Source organism: Panthera pardus, unplaced genomic scaffold, assembly GCF_024362965.1.
Source record: "Panthera pardus isolate Hobbes unplaced genomic scaffold, ASM2436296v1 HiC_scaffold_7, whole genome shotgun sequence".
Classification (NCBI taxonomy): domain Eukaryota; kingdom Metazoa; phylum Chordata; class Mammalia; order Carnivora; family Felidae; genus Panthera; species Panthera pardus.
In genome coordinates this window covers 16,973,955-16,990,527 of record NW_026527002.1, presented here as the reverse complement: position 1 = coordinate 16,990,527, position 16,573 = coordinate 16,973,955, and the positions used below count along the sequence as shown (strand labels likewise).

The following is a 16,573-nucleotide window of genomic DNA, read 5'->3' as shown; positions in this document are numbered from 1 at the left end:
AAAGAATGAAATATGGCCTTTTGTAGCAACGTGGATGGAACTGGAGAGTGTGATGCTAAGTGAAATAAGTCATACAGAGAAAGACAGATACCATGTTTTCACTCTTATGTGGATCCTGAGAAACTTAACAGAAGTCCATGGGGGAGGGGAAGAAAAAAAAAAGAGGCTAGAGAGGGAGGGAGCCAAAGCATAAGAGACTCTTAAAAACTGAGAACAAACTGAGGGTTGATGGGGGTGGGAGGGAGGGGAGGGTGGGTGATGGGTATTGAGGAGGGCACCTTTTGGGATGAGCACTGGGTGTTGTATGGAAACCAATTTGACAATAAATTTCATATTTAAAAAAAAATAAAAACAATTTACTATAAAAAAAAGAGTGACAGTCCAGCAGCAATCCAGATGGGAACTGGAGAATGGAAGACTCCCCAAGGAAATTCTCCAGAGGCAGAGAGAGAACTGGGAGATTCCACTTTGCTAGACTGAACCATAAGGGGAATTTTATGAAAATGCTATTAAAAGAATTTAGGAAGGATTAGAGACAAGTTCAAAGAAAATCAACACTTAAAATGAACAAAACACCCTAGATACGATACAAAGCAGAGAGGGTAGAATATTTAGAGCTCAAGTGATAAGTCCTTGTCATAAAGTAACATATAATCTAATTGGGGAGCCAATCCACAGATATGTTAACCAGTGTTTTTCAAATTTTTTTTTACCAAGAACTATAAGAAATATTTCTTACATGATGAGCCAGCATATATAAATATCTATAACAAAAGTACCATAGAACAATATCACCAGTATCCCCTGCTTTTTGAAACTTTGTGTTTACACCACTTTGCTTTTATGAAAAACCTACTTCAGTACCTGTTTTTGCTACCTGAAAGAAATCTGAAGAGGATTTTCGCTTTCACCAAAAAGGTGAAACACAAAAACCAAAAACCGCATTCAGCATTTGTTTTGCAGTGAGCCTTTATGGAGAAGGCACCCCTCAAGCAGCCACAGTGGCACCACCAAGTTCCCTGCCCAGAAACACACTCAGCATCTCAGCATCAAGCTATGCCAGCTTTGTACAGTGTCTGTGAGCATCTGAACTTTATCTGTGATTTATTTTGGGCATCCATTAGCAAGATACATCCTAAGGTATCAGAAAAGCCTAAGAGGTTAATTTTTGGATCTGGGAACTCTCAAAGTTTTTTGCCATATAAATTAATGGTAATTGCTTCTTTCCTTTACACTATTTTGGTTTATGAAAGTTTTCATAAGAACGCTCTACTTTTGGATAGTGGAGAAAACCTGTACTCCTTTTGATATACAACATATTTTGATATTTTATATTGTGGTCTATTTTATTCCATGTTTTAAAATGCTGATCACAATCCACTAAATTGACTTCACAAGTCACTAATGGGTTGCAACCCACATTTTTTAAAAGCACGGCAAAAGACTACAGTATGTTTTATTGAAAACAAAAAAGAAAACACTTCTGGAGAATTGGAGGAGGCAAGAAGGAAAGCAAGAAAATCAGAGACTTGATAGAAAAAGGATTGGAAATGAGTTTTCAAGAAAGGATAATTTTATAGGCAGTGAAAGGGAAGGAAGGCGGCTATTCCAAGTGAAGAGAAGGTTAAGTAAAGGCTCAAAAGCAGGAAACAGGGTGTGCAAAAGGTATGGCAGAGCAAAGAGTAAGTTCAGATGAAGGAGACAAATAGAAAATAGAGATAGGGAGGCAGATTAAAGACTAAGCACAAAAGGCTAGACAACTATGCTGAGGAGCCTAATGTTATTCTGATGGCCATGGAAATCCAAGGAGTGGATCCAAGGAAATGTTTCAAGGGGATTAGGGGGTGTTAGCAAATTACAGTGATGTTTCTACTATCTCAGTGTGACTTAGTAATTTTGTATGCATAAATTACATAAATTAAAGGCAACATAGTACGTGACTAGAAGCTGAGCAGTAAAAGCAGCTTATTTTATCCATTCTGATTTATTTTTCTTTTAAAAAAATTTTTTAATGTTTATTTATTTTTGAGAGGGAGACACACACAATGTGAGTGGGGGAGGCACGGAGAGAGGGAGACACAGAATCCGAAGCAGGCTCAAGGCTCTGAGCTGTCAGCACAGAGCCCAAGCGGGGCTCAAACTCACGAGCCTTCAACCTGTAATGCACAGCCCATTGACTGTCACCAACCTAGAAGTCAATGAGCCTAAGAAGCCTTCTCTGATCCTATATAGCTGGGTTAAATGCTCTTGCTGTGAACTTGGGCTCCTGGGGCACTTCTCCTGTTCTAGCACTTTCTACCCTGAATTATAACTTTTTGCCTTCACAATTACACCAGAATCTCCATGAGGGCAGAGGTTATGTTGATTTTGATGATCACCAAAGCCTCATCCACTATTCCAGTGCCTAGCCCATAGTGAGCACTCAATAAATATTTAATGAATACAAAGTTTTTGTTTAGTGTACCAACATATAACTTTAAAGTCTATACCCTGATGTTAATGTCTAGATTTGGAAAGCCAAAATCTGCTTTAAGTTAGTACAACCAATCCATATCCCCTACCTATGCTGCCAATATTTTAATTAAGTGGATCTAACTGTACAGACTGATTCTGCAGAAGTGCTGCCCCAAATTAGGTTGAATATGTAAGACAGGGTGAAAAGTTTGGATTTGAACTAATAAAGAGCTATTGTAGGTTAAGAAAGGTAGGCATGCCATTAAAATAGGGCTTTACGAAGATTAGTCTCTTCTGGTATGCAAGATAGAATGGGGGGAATTTTTTCCTCCATTTTTTTAGCCTGTTTTCTTTTTCTTTTTTTTAAGTGTGAACAGATGGCCAGACTAACATGAACAATTTACCACAAAGGCCCAGTCTGCCTAGATTGAGCTTAGTATTCATCAACTCAAACATTTTTTGAGGTTCTACTATGTTCTATGAGCTGTACTATATTAAATGAAATAACTTCATAAACTGTAACTTGGGCTTTAATGAAATGAATACAAATTGTTGCAAGCTGAATCACATTAATGTTAGCATTCTGATGCAGTAAGGAGAGTCTGTGGTGCTTAAATATAAATGGGAAAGTGCCTACATAAAATGACTGAACTTAATATTATTTTCATAGAACCAAGTTACATCACTTATTATTTTCTTACACTATTAGTGCTCCTATATTGATAAATAATTTTAAAGTTTATTTATTTTGATGGCACAAAAACAGACCTTAGATCAATGGAACAGAATAGAGACCCCAGAAATGGACCCACAAATGTATGGCCAACTAATCTTTGACAAAGCAGGAAAGAATATCCAATGGAATAAAGACAGTCTCTTCAGCAAATGGTGCTGGAAGAACTGGACAGCAACATGCAGAAAATGAACCTGGACCACTTTCTTACACCATACACACACAAAAAAACTCAAAATGGATGAAAGACCTAAATGTAAGACAGGAAGCCATAAAAATCCTCGAGGAGAAAGCAGGCAAACACCTCTCTGACCTTGGCCACAGCAACTTCTTACTCAACAAGTCTCCAGAGGCAAGGGAAACAAAAGCAAAAATGAACTATTGGGACCTCATCAGAATAAAAAGCTTCTGCACAGCAAAGGAAACCATCAGCAAAACTAAAAGGCAACCGACAGAATGGGAGAAGATATTTGCAAACGACATATCAGATAAAGGATTAGTATCCAAAATCTATAAAGAACGTATCAAGCTCAACACCCCAAAAACAAATAATCCAGTGAAGAAATGGGCAAAAGACATGAATAGACGCTTCTCCAAAGAAGACATCCAGATGGCCAACTGACACATGAAAAAATGCTCAACATCACTCATCATCAGGGAAATACAAAACCACAGTGAGATACCACCTCACACCTGTCAGAATGGCTAACATTAACAACTCAGGCAACAACAGATGTTGGCGAGGATTCGGAGAAAGAGGATCTCTTTTGCACTGTTGGTGGGAATGCAAGCTGGTGCAGCCACTCTGGAAAACACTATGGAGGTTCCTCAAAAAATTAAAACTAGAACTACCCTATGACCCAGCAATTGCAGTACTAGGTATTTATCCAAGGGATACAGGTATGCTGTTTCAAAGGGACACATGCACCCCAATGTTTACAGCAGCACTATCCAAAGTATGGATACAATAGCCAAAGTATGGAAAGCGCCCAAATGTCCATCGATGGATGAATGGATAAAGCAGATGTGGTATGTATAAATATAATGTGTGTGTGTGTGTATTCTTTTTGATTGCCGAGTAATACTCCATTATACATATATATATATATATATGTATGTATGTATATGCTCCTTTGTGAGCATACATGTATATATATAAAATGGAGTATTACTCAGCAATAAAAAGAATGAAATCTTGTCATTTGCAACTATGTGGATGGAACTAGAGGGTATTATGCTAAACGAAATTAGTCAGAGAAAGACAAATATCATATGGTTTCACTCATATGAGGACTTTAAGATACAAAACAGATGAACATAAGGGAAAGAAAGCAAAAATAATATAAAAACAGGGAGGGAGACGAAACATAAGAGACTCCTAAATATAGAGAACAAACAGAGGGTTGCTGGAGCAGTTGTGGGAGGGGGGATGGCTAAATGGGTAAGGGGCTTAAGGAATCTACTCCTGAAATCATTGTTGCACCATATGCTAACTTGGATGTAAATTATAAAAAATAGATTATATTTTAAAAAGTTTATTTATTTTGAATGAGACAGAGAGTGTGAGAGCAGGGGAGGGGCAGAGAGAGAGAGGGAGAGAGAGAATCCCAAGCAGTCTCCATGCTGTTAGCATGGAGGCTGATGTGGAGCTTGAACTCACAAACTGTGAGATCATGACCTGAGCTGAAATCAAGAGTCAGACACTTAACCAATTGAGCCACTCAGGCGCCCCTCAAAAAAAAAAATTTAAAGGGGAACCTGGCGTCTTAGTCACTTGAGTGTCCAACTCTTGATTTTGGCTCAGGTCACAATCCCAGGGTCATGGGATCAAGCCCTGAGTCAGGCTCCTTCGTGAGCATGCAGCCTGCTTAGGATTCTCTCTCTCTCTCTCTCTCTCTCTCTCTCTCCTCTGCCCCTCCCTCCTGCTCACGCACATGCTCTCTCTCAAAAGAAAATAAAGTAAAAAAAAATTTTTTTTAAATAAAAGAAAATCACCTTTTAAGCTCAAAATGTTGTTTATGGCCTACTACCTCAGATGAAATGAGGTACTTCTTGCTTTCTACCTGTAAAAGTAAGTCTGGGGGCGCCTGGGTGCCTCAGTCAGCTAAGTGTATTTCAGCCTGGGTCATGAACTTGAGGTAGCGGGATCAAGCCCCACGCTGGGCTCTGAGCTGATGGCGTGGGACCTGCTTGGGGGTCTCTCCCCCCCCCCCCGTGCACTCTCTCTCAAAATAAATAAATAAACAATTTTTTTAATGTTTATTTTTGAGAGAGAGCACAAGCTATGGAGGGGCAGAGAGATCCAAAATAGCTTCGATGCTATTTTTTTTTTTTAATTGTTTATTCATTGGTGCACCTTGGTCGCTCAGTCAGTTGAGTGTCCAACTTCAGCTCAGGTCATGATCTCCTGGTTCCTGAGTTGGAGCCCCATGTCAGGCTCTGTGCTGACAGCTCAGAGCCTGGAGCCTGCTTCAGATTTTGTGTCTCCCTCTCTTTCTGCCCCTCCCCCACTTGAATTCTGTCTCTCTCTCTCTCTCTCTTAAAACTAAACATTAAACAAGTAAAAAATTAAAAAAAAGAGAAATTGTTTAAAAAAAAAGTCTGAAAATCAATATGGTCCTTCAGGATATGGCTAGCTCTGGTGGGTCCTAGAAAGACTTAAGAGCAAATGCTGGCCAGGGTAGTATACAATTACCCAACAAATATACAGTCTTCAACACAATCACTTACCTTCTTTCTCCAAGCGACCCAAACTTTATATTTTAATGATTAGAAGTCCATGAGAAGAGACTTCATTACACATATACAAGATCCTTGTCACTGAGGATTTGAGAAATCTGTCATTTTAAGAGAACTGTGTGCCTGATAGATCCTTCTGCTTCTGTAACATACTTGCACAATAAACCATAATGACTCATAACCACCATCCATTACCTTAGTGTTTCGTAACTTGTTTTCCACTTTTCCCTCCTTTTAAAACTGAACCTAAGGCAATGTACACAGAATTATGATAAATGAACTTTAATAGTAAGAGCTTAAAATTACAAAAGAGAAAACCCCAGAGTACATTTGGATGGCTTGCCTCCTGGTTTTTCCATTAAAACTTAAATGGACATTTAAAGTGTACTGTATTCTTTTAATGGAGGTGAAAAAATAGTTTTGGTTGTCATAATTTAACAATTCTTTTTATCTAAAAAAATTTAATGTTATTTATTTTTGAGAGAGAGAGAGAGAGAGAGAGCGAGCTGTCAGCACAGAGCCTGACATGGGGCTCAAACCCACAAAGCAGGAGATCATGACCTGAGCTGAAGTCAGATGCTTAACAACTGAGTCACCCAGGTGCCCCAATTTTAACAATTCTTAAACAATGATGTTGTATATTGTTTTGATATGATTTTGAATCCACCTGCTTGTGACATAAATGAACCTATTTGTAAGAGGAAGGTAAGGAGTAAAGAGTAAAGTTCATAAAGAGTAAAGTTGGTGTAAGTTGTGTCAGGATTTCATCATCTCATCCATTATCATTGATAATTACTCCATAGCTCAGCTGCTGAGGACCCTGCTTGGGCTTATCAATAAAAACATATGAAGAAGCAGCTATGGCAAGTGGACATTTAGACTATAAATACCCAGAGTCTGTAAGGACTATCTGAGTGTATTCAGTCTGGCAAGACTACTCTTTGCTGATATAAATAGCTCTCCCAAGACCTCGGGGGCACTGGACCCTGGTGTGGTAAAGGCAACTGTTTTATCGGCAGCGGTGAAAACTGTGCAGTCGTCCCAAGAAGAACATCTTTCCGATCAACATCAGTGCCACTGTTCCTTACCAACATGCTCTAGGAACAAAGGAACAAACTTTCACTTTTGCTCTGACAGTTTAATGTCAGCTCTCAGTTGGCTGGGAACAAACTTTCACTTTTGCTCTGACAGTTTAATGTCAGCTCTCAGTTGGCTGAGCTGTCTCTCCTGAGTACCGACTATATAAAAGTACATACCTCAACTAAATTTGGACTTTATTTCTTTTATCATCCCTTGCCTGGAACAATAGTGTGATTCATCTACCATTATTTGGAATATGTTATTTCTTTATTGGTTTATTAAGAGACATTATCCTGTATGCTATTGGCTTATGAAATTACTACAGTGAACCTACATTAAATAAATTGCTGGTGTTAACCTTAAAAATAAAACTTCCAGTTATTTTATCAGCAAAAGATGGGTTTATCTGGGAGTAAAAGAGAACTGCAAGCCAGAACAAGTAAGCTACAGCAAAAGGACAGACAAGTCCAGAGAGGGCTCACAGGCTCTTGTAATAGAGAAAGAGGGTAAGTTGGGAAGGCAGTTATAAAGAAAGAATTTCATTAGTGCAAACTGGGAACTGGAAGTATAGTGGATTTTCATTGGCTAAATTGTGGCTGTTTCTCATTGGCTGAGTTTTTGGGAGAGAGCCACATAAGCCTTTCTTCCTTCTGTTAATAGTAAAGTAGTAGCCACATGCAAGGTCTATCTCTTTCTGTTAGGTCTGCAGTTGACTACAAGTGTGGGTGTGAGAGTTCCACCTGTCCCCACTTTAGTGAGGTTTCCCATTATTTAAAAAAAATTTTTTTTAAGTTTACTTTTTTTGAAAGTGAGAAAGAGAGAGGGGAGCATGCATGCACTTGCGTTGGGGGAGAGAGGGAGAGAGAAAGAACCCACGGTAGCGTGGAGCCTGACATGGAGCTCGACCCATGAACCAGAAGACCATGACTTGAGCCAAAATTGGGTGCTTAAACAACCGAGCCACCCAGGTGCCCTGAGGTTTCCCATTATTAATTTTCTCACTGGCAAAGACAAACTCAGTCTCTGAGCATAATTTGCCTCTCAAAACAAAAACAATGTACTACAATATTGTGATTTATATGAAGAAATACATATATTATTTGGTCTTTATCAGTTTCTGGCAGAGCTCCTAAAACCCTCATAAGTGACAAAAATCATAAGGGTGAAACAGGTGTCTTTTGTCATTCATATAACAAGCCTGTCTCAATCACACCTGAGTTTATGTTAGTGAGGTGATTTCTGGAAAACCCCTAGGTAATTTAAGGATAGGGACTGGTTGCCAGGGGAACCAATCTGATTAGATCAGAGGGATGGACCTTTCAGTCCCACCCACCCCCACCCCTGGGGAGGGGAATGGGGCTGGAGGTTGAATAAATCACCAGTGGCCAATGATTTAAGCAACTATGCCTACATAATGAAACCTACATAGAAAACCACAAAGATGGGATCAGAAAGCTTCCGTCTGAATTGGTGCACACAGAGATGTGGGAGAGTGGTGCACCCCTGACTGAGGGCATGGAAGTTCCCTCATCCCTTCCCACATACCTTGCCCCAAGCATCTCTTCCATCTGGCTGTTCCTGAGTTACAGCTTTTATAATAAACTGGCAATCTAGTAAGTTAACTGTTTTTCCTGAATTCTGTGAGCCACACTAGCAAATTAGTCAAACCTGAGGAGGGAATCGTAGGAAATTTATAGCCTGTCCTTCAGAAGCACAGGTAACCAGCTGGCCTTGCAGTTGTCAACAGAAGGGGGCGGGACGACAGTTCTATAAAACTGAGCTCTTAATCTGTGGGATCTCCAGACAGTGTCAGGATTGAGTTAATTTGTAGGACACACCCAGCTGGTGTCTCAGAATTGCTTGGTGTGTGAAAAACTGCCATACATTTATAACCAGAGGACAGAATTGTTCAGGGTATTTCATGTAAAGGAAAACAAGAGTTTTTTCCTTCACAACTACATGAATATGAATCCATATAACATTTTGTTTTTTTAAAAAACAAAAATGACCAAACATACTAATTCATTATCTAACAGTCACACCATACATCAACATTTCAAAATGGTAAAAATGCTCCCAAAATTTACCGTATCATTAATTTTTTTTACTAGAAATCACACAGATCAGAAAATGTTAACAAAAAGCAGCGACAGTTTCTGTAACAGCTTTGCATGATCTGAGCCACACTTCCCACCTACGTTTCACTCTCCTACAGTGTATTCCACCAGTACATTTTAGAACTTTCGCAAATTAAGTTAGAAGTTCTTGTTCACCTCAATTCATCTCTGGTGAATGGCTGTGTGGAACTCCTAATTTAAGTACAACTGAATTACTGTTCTCTGATTAGTGTGGAATAATTCTTGGATTCATGGCAATGCCAGGCTAAATGACACTGTAAAGAAACCCTTTGTTTTCAAATAAATCAGTGGTTGGTTTTAGATAATGCTATAAAGAATCTTATTCATGTAGTGTACCCTAGTTAAAATTGTAAAAGTTGAAAACAACAACAAAACTTCCACCTCTATTTAAAAAAATAATCTTTATTTAAAGCTTTTTTTCTCTATATGGATTTAATAGAACCATAGAATTTTAGAGGTAGAAGGAAATTTGAGTAATTTACAATCAAAGAAAATCAAGTGACTTGCTAAGGATCCCTTAATAAGTTAGTGGCAGATCTAGCACTGTAACTGGGGCTTTCTAAATTCCTCAGCCAAAGCTATTAAGTATTATAGAATATTATGGATAGGTTAATATCAGCCAACATTTATCACATTCCTACTTTGTGCCCTTTACTATGCCAAACATTTTTACATCTATCATCACTTTCCTAAATCAGCTCATAAGATTTTTATTTTTATTTATTATTTTATTATTTTTTTTAATGTTTATTTATTTTTGAGAGAGAGAGAAAGACAAAGCATGAGCAGGGGAGGGGCAGAGAGAGAGAGGGAGACAAAGAATCTGAAGCCAGCTCCAGGCTTCAGGCTGTCCGCACAGAGCCTGAAACGGGGCTTGAACTCACGAACCATGATATCATGACCTGAGCTGAAGTCAGACACTTAACCAACTGAGTCACCCAGGTGCCCCTAGATTTTTAAAACACTTAATAAAACAATCAAATTCATTCCTTTAGTCATTTGGTGTTCCAGAGAATATTGCCACATGATCTAAGTGGAGAGAGAAAATTCAATTACTGTAATAAGTATAGTACTGAAGAGCATGTGCTCCAATGACACACTTCCCTCAGAAATTTCCCTCCCAGGGTAGATATAGATTTAGAAAATCTAGGAATGCATTTCTGTGTACTGGCCTCTTTGCCAAGGACCTAAAAAGACTTCTGCAGCTATGTTCTCCCTCTTAATCCACTGCTGTACTTTTTCCACTATTACATTCTTTTTGATTCTTCTGTAGCTACTGTTTGTTCTTCAATCTATCTAACCACTGTCGTCTCTGATAATCCAAAAATCTGGATAATCTAGAAATAATGTAGAATTTTTCCTCTATGTTCTGACCCTCACTCTTTATCTACTTAGGCCAAATGGCCTTCCAAAATGGTCACTGTTGGATAACAGGATTCATTAAATGAGAGATCATTCTAACTACAGTTTTTAAAAAAAACAAACAACACTAAAATGTGGGTATAATTTCAAAACAATAGTTTATTTGTAAAATGCAGAATAATTCCTATATGTGCTGCAAGGCAAGTAAAATTATATTGTCTTCACAAGTACATGATGCTTTAAGGAAAAGAATTTACTGGTATTCATACATTTATACATTTTAAAAATTGCCTCTATTAACTGAATTTCACATAGCCTTTCTACCACTGCGAATTTTGAAATGTGTATTTCATAGAATTCTTGTAGGTGCAGATCAAAAAATGTTACCATTGAAAATTAAAAATAAGAAAATTCAACTATATACCAATTCTGCTTAGCGTGAACATGTGGGTTACATTTGTTAACATTTTTTGGAGCAGTCACCTCCACCACACGTTAGCAATAAATTCTTAGTTCCTAATAGGTAAGTTGATCAAATAAGACTGTTGATTCATTTGAGATGAGATGAGTGTCAATACTGTTTGAAAAAATATTTCAGTGCACTTTACTAGCAAATTCTATCACAAAGATAAAAAAGAATCATGGACCTGAGAAAATAGCACTGAACTTAAGTTACATTTAAATTTTAACATTAAAAAGTAATGAAAGTAAATAATTAAATTTTTTTTTTTATTTTAGAGAGAAAGAGTGAGAGCAGGGGAGAGGGACAGAGGGAGAGAGAGAATCCCAAGCAGTCTCCACACTCAGCATGGAGCCCGACACAGGACTCCAGTGTGCTGAAAATAAATAATTTTTAAATTTAATTTTGTTTAAATAGCCCACTAAAACAACATTATAAGTTTGCATTTCAGTCTTTTATCTTGATAGTAAGTTTTCACATCTATACTAATATAAATCATTAAAATGCTTTAATGGGAACATCTCAGCAGAATATCAATAAGGAAAGAGAAGACATGAACACTAGACACCAATGAGACCTACTAGACATACATAGAACATTTCCAACAACAGAAACAAAATACACAATCTTCTCACATATACATGAAGCATTCTCTAGGGGAGCCCATATATTTGGCCATAATAAGGCCTCATTAAATTTTAAAAGACACCAATCATACAAATTATGTTCTCAGACAACAATGAATTTAAATTAGAAAGCAATAACAAGAGGAAATTTGGTAAATTCACAAATATGTGGAAATTAAACAACACATTCTTAAGTAACCAAGGGGTCAAAGAAGAAATCACAAGAGAAATTAGGAAACACTTTCAGATAAATGAAAATGAAAACACAACATACCAAACCTTCTAGAATTCAACGAATATAGTGTTCAGAAGGAATTTTATAGTTGTGAATGCCTACATTAAAAAGATCTCAAATTAGGGGCGCCTGGGTGGTGCAGTCGGTTAAGCGTCTGACTTCAGCCAGGTCACCATCTCGCGGTCCGTGAGTTCGAGCCCCGCGTCAGGCTCTGGGCTGATGGCTCGGAGCCTGGAGCCTGTTTCCAATTCTGTGTCTCCCTCTCTCTCTGCCCCTCCCCCGTTCATGCTCTGTCTCTCTCTGTCCCAAAAATAAATAAAAAACGTTGAAAAAAAAAAAAAAAGATCTCAAATCAATAGCCTAAACTTCCACCTTAAGACACTAGAAAAAAAAAGAGCAAGCTAAACCCAAAGCAAACAAAAGGAAGGAAGTAATAATGACTACAGTAGAAATCAATGAAATAGAGAACTGAAAAACAATAGAGAAAACCAAAAGTTGGTTCTTTGAAAAAAAAAAATAACAAGATTGGTAAACCTTTAACCATACTGATCAAGAAAAGACTCATTAGTAAAATAAGGAATGAATGGGAGCGAATTAGATCACCTAGATGAAATGGACAAATTTGTAGGAAGGAAAAAACTACCAAAACAAACTAAAGAAGAACTGGAAACTAAATAGATATATATATAGAGGTGCCTGGGTGGCTCAGTCAGTTAAGCGTCCAACTCGACTTAGGCTCATGTTATGCCAGACTCCTTGCTGGGTGTGGAGCCTTGCTTAAGATGCTCTCTCCCTCTCTCTCTGCCCCTCCCCCTCTCATTCATGTATGCACTGCTCTCCCTTTCTCTCTCTCAAAAAAATAGATATATAACAAGAGATTGAATTAGCAATTAAAAAAAATATATATCCCACAAATAAAAGCCAAGGTCCAGATGGCTTTGCTGGTGAATTCTACCAAAAGCTTAAAGAAAAATTAATATCAATCTTTCACCAAATCTCACCTCCTCCTAAAGAAAAAGAAGAGGAAGGAACTCATTCAAGGAGGCCAGTATTACCGATACCAAAACCAAAGATATCAGAAGAAAATTACAGATCAACATAGTGCAAAAATTCGCAACAAAATACCAGCAAACCAGATTCAGCAACATATAAAAAGGATTATATACCTTGACCAAATATGATTTATCCCAGGGATGAAAAGTTGGATTAACATCTGAAAAATAATCAAATGTATTACTGTATTAACAAAATAAAGGACAGAAACTACACAATCATTTCAACAGAGGCAGAAAAGGCACTTGAAAAATCTAACACTCTTTAATGATAAAAACATAGCAACTAAGAAGAGAATGTCCTCAAGCTATTAAAGGGCATCTACAAAAAACCCACAGCTAACATCATGTGTAATGAGGAAAAACTGGATGCTCTTCTCCTGATATAAGAAATAAGACAAGGATATCAACTCTCTTCATTTATGTTCAATGTTGTACTGGAGGTTCTAGTCATAGCAATCAGGCAAGAAAATATTTGTAAAAAACATTCAGATTGATAAGGAAGAAGTAAAACTATATGTGCAGATAATATAATCTTATATATAGAAAATCCTAATGAATCCACCAAAAAACGATTCAAACTAATTAAGTTCAGCAAGATTAAAGAATACAAGGTCAATGATTAAAAATCAATTGTACTAACATAACATTATGTCAATTGTACCTCAATAAAAAAATTAATTGTATTTCTATATAGTAGCAATGAGCAAACATAAAATGAATTAAGAAAACAATTTCATTTACAACAGTATCAAAAAGAATGAGATACTTAGGAATAAATTTTCAAAACAAAGCAGAAGACTTATACACTGAAAACTACAAAACATTGTTGAAAAATTATAGACTATCTTAATAAATGGAAAAATGACCCACGTTCATGGATGTGAACACCAAATATCATTAAGATGGTAATACTCTCCAAATTGAGCTACAGATTCAATCAAATCCCCATCAAAATCCTAGTTGTCATATTTTGATAAATCGATAAGCAGATTCTTTTTAATTTTTAATGTTTATTAGAGAGAGAGAGAGAGAGAGAGAGAGAAAACACAAGCGGGGGAGGAGCAGAGAGATAGGGAAACACAGAATCCGAAGCAGGCTCCAAGTTCTGAGCTGTCAGTACAGAGCCCGACACAGGGCTCGAATCCACAAACCATGAGATCATGACCTGAGCTGAAGTTAGATACTTAACCGACTGAGCCACCCAGGCGCGCCCCAACAAGCAGATTCTAAAATTCATATGAAAATACAATGGACCCCAAATAGTGCAATCTTGAAAAAGAACAAAGTTGGAGGACTCACACTTTCTGATTTTAAAACTTACTAAAAAGCCACACTAAGCTAATTAAGACAGTGTGACACTGGAATTAGAATAAAAATGAGAGTATAGAAATATACCTTTACATTTATGGTCAATTGACTTTTTACATGGATGTCAAGATAATTCAATGGGAAAAGAATATAAAATTTTTTTATTTTCCTTAAGTATTACATATAACAGACTCCGGAGTATGCTGTGGGTAGGCTTATTCTGTCCTCTTTATTCACTGTCTGTGAACTCTTACTTCTTTTTAAACCTTTCTTGAATTTCCTCAGTATCTTTCCTACCATCTTTGCCCATCGTATAAATACCTCAGATAACAGAATAATATGAATTGAGACCTAAAATGTTTTTTTCATTCTTACTTGTGAGCTCATCCAGTAACTGCCAAGACACATGATATACCTACCTTAGCTAACATCCCTCAAAGATTAGCATGATAGATTGTACCTGCTCTATCTCCAAATTTATATAAGTGGTTGCTGATTATCATCGTTAAGGGATTTTAGACAACCATTTCTTAGAGTTGGCAAAGTTCACCAGGCATTGGTTGCTAATAGTAGGAGTTTAATACCTCTGCAGATTCCAACATAAAGCGTTCAAAACCTCTAGGTTCGGGATTTAACCCATTCAGTAATTAAATTTAGAACTTTAAGCTCTTTTTCATTAAGAAATATATTATATTTAAGACATTTTCAGTTAGCTTTCTCCTTGAAGTCAGGCACCAGTTACTAAATTAAAAAAAAAAAAAACGTAATCTCAGAATAATAAAGTAAAACTGAAAAGCCAGTCTTCAAACTCATTTAACTACTACCTCAACAGCAGATGGTAATCTGAGTTATCTGTAAATCAATTCTGTCTGTTCTTTCAGATGAGGGGTTTGAGCAGAGTCGGCTTTTAACCCCTTCTCAAAGGCAGAGGAGATCTCCTGGTAAATCCAGGTAGATGTGTTCAGATCAGCACTGTCCTGTGTTGCCTACATATAGCTACCTTCAAAACCTCACTGAGCCCCAATTTGCTCATCTGTAAAATAAAACTAGTCACCTGCTCCCCAGAGTTATTCTAAGTATCTAATAAAATAATGTCTGAAAGCACCCAACACGTGGTAGATACTCAACAATATTCCTTTCTCTTTGCTCTCCACAAAGTAAAAATACAGGTCATAAATGGCAAAAACTAAAAAAAAAAATTCTGATGAAAGAAACTATTTGGCTTAGTGTGTGCTGAAAAGAGCAGAATTATCTAAATACTAAAAGTAAATCAAACTTTATTTTCTACAAGCATCATACTCATACAATCTTAAGTAGGTAAATTATAATCATGATGATAAGATACAAGATACCATAGGGGGAAAATCAACTAATTTTCCACTAATTATGTTGGTATTATCTAATCATTTTATTAGGAAACAACGGAGTATCCAGTTGGCAGAATACTGCAGACATTTTCAGTTAAATGATTCAGCGAATAAGCCAACAATAACTTAAGATCTGGCTGCATTTGCAGTATCAGGATTTCCTAAGGGAAGGCTTAATAATGAATCTTAGCCACCACACTTGAGAGAGCAGAAGGGAACAGGTCAAGATGCCCGCAAAATACTATTAGTCCTTTGAGACTAGACTACAAAAGGATTCTTTTAAAAAAGATTTAAAAGAACAACTTTTTTGAGAGAGACAAATCAAAAAACAGACTCTTAATTATAGAAAACTGATGGTTACCAGAGGGGAGGTGGGTAGGAGGATGCGTTGAATAGGTAAAGGGATTACGGAGTGTATTTGTTGTGATGAGCACCAGTGATGTATGGAAGTGATGAATTGCTCTATTGTACACGTGAAACTAATATTACACTGTATATTAATTGGAATTAAAATTTTTAAAATAAAAATATAAAATTGTGTTATTGGACATATGGAAAAGGGAAAACAGAAAAGGGTAGATCTATTTTCTGTAAGTCAGGAAACCCATAGACATGATTTTTTTTTAATTAAAAAAAATTTTTTTTTAAAGTAGGCTCCACACCCAGCATGGAGCCCAATGCTGGGCCTGAACTCACGACCCTGAGATCAAGACCTAAGCTGAGGGGCACCTGGGAGGCTCAGTCGATTAAGCGTCCAACTTAGGCTCTGGGCATGATCTTGCGGTTCGTGAGTTCAAGCCCTGCATCAGGCTCTGTGCAGACAGCTCAGAGCCTGGAGCCTGCTTCAGATTCTGGGTCTCCTTCTCTCTTTGTCCCTCCCCTGCTCATGCTCTGTCTCTCTCTCTCTCTCTCTCTCTCAAAAATAAACATTAAAAAAAAAAAAACACTAAGCTGAGATCAAGAGTCAGACACTTAGCTGACTGAGCCACCCAGGTGCCCCCCATAGACATGATTTT

At 37.3% G+C, this 16,573-nt stretch overlaps 1 protein-coding gene across 2 annotated transcripts in view; it reads right to left on the bottom strand.

The window, feature by feature from the left end:
• SGK3 (serum/glucocorticoid regulated kinase family member 3) overlaps window positions 1-16,573 on the bottom strand; it is a 140,269-nt gene that overhangs the window by 114,689 nt on the left and 9,007 nt on the right. The window contains exon 2 of one of the 2 annotated variants that reach the window (XM_053896605.1): window positions 12,994-13,040. The exons of the other annotated variant lie outside the window; for it this stretch is intronic. The gene's annotated coding sequence lies outside the window, so the exon portion shown is untranslated. The remainder of the gene's footprint in view (window positions 1-12,993; window positions 13,041-16,573) is intronic. 2 annotated transcript variants of the gene reach the window in all.